Below are 1083 nucleotides of genomic sequence, written 5' to 3' on the forward strand. Positions count from 1 at the left end.
TTTGTTTTCTTCCTCATCATTTTCATCCTCTTCCTCTGGAGGCTCTGTCTCTGCTTCTGTAGAGGCTCTATAGGAGAATAATAGGTCCTCCACCTCTATGTCTGCTTCTGCCTCTGTCTCTAGCTCTCTCTTTGCTTCTAACTCTGCGACTGCCATATTCTCCCATGGAAAAAGACTTTTCTTCTCTTGGTAGTTGCCTTATAGTGCCCACTATTAGGGACTGTGCCTCTGTTTTCTTGGGAAAGATCTGTTGAACAACCTCTTTGTCTCCTGAGGTGCCATCTATTATTTCAGTGGAGGAGTCTGTTATGACTTTGATGGATGTGGATCCATTGCCTTTTTGCGATCCATACAATTTCAACACCACTTTCTTGGGTCCTCTGCCTAGGATTAGGGTGCCTTGCAACCAGTCTGTCTTGGCTCTTGCTTCAAAAAGCCAAGGTCTTCCCAATAGCACAGGGTATGAGGTCCCATAAGAATTTGGTTTGACTACCAAATATATCAGCCAATAGTCTCTTCCTGCTAGAATTATTTTTACATGTGGGAGAATACCTAATGGTTTGATTCTGCTTTGGTCTGCCAACCTAATAAGCCACTGGGTAGGTTGCATTCCTTGCAAACCTAGATCCTTCATTGTCACATCCATCATTATGTTTAGTGATGAGCCTCCATCAATCACTGCATATGAAATAAAGCATCCTTCTATCCATACACTAGTCTTTGGGTTTCCACGATCTAGGAAGGCATTAGCCACATCTACTTCCTTCGCAGGTTCTGAGGCTATGTTGGAATTTGTTGTTGTTGGGAAGCAATCCTTAGGCCGCATCTTCTTGTCAAGATGCTTTTAAATCTCTTTTGGCAACTGGCAGACAGCATCAACAATTGCCGGAATGTTAGGTTTGGTTTAAAGGTGTCTAGGTCTTTGGCCAAATCATACTCTTTGATAGGATCCACATGCTTTTCCAATCAAATAGGAAATGGGGCCACACCCACTTTTATCTTTCCTTTTTCTTCTAGGAGTGGCAATATCTGTGCTTCTTCTTCATGAAGAGGTACTTTTGTATCCTCTATTTCTTGGATCTC

Source organism: Lygodium microphyllum, unplaced genomic scaffold (assembly GCF_053477565.2).
Source record: "Lygodium microphyllum isolate KBCC unplaced genomic scaffold, Lygodium_microphyllum_v1.1.10 scaffold_55, whole genome shotgun sequence".
In the NCBI taxonomy this organism is placed as follows: domain Eukaryota; kingdom Viridiplantae; phylum Streptophyta; class Polypodiopsida; order Schizaeales; family Lygodiaceae; genus Lygodium; species Lygodium microphyllum.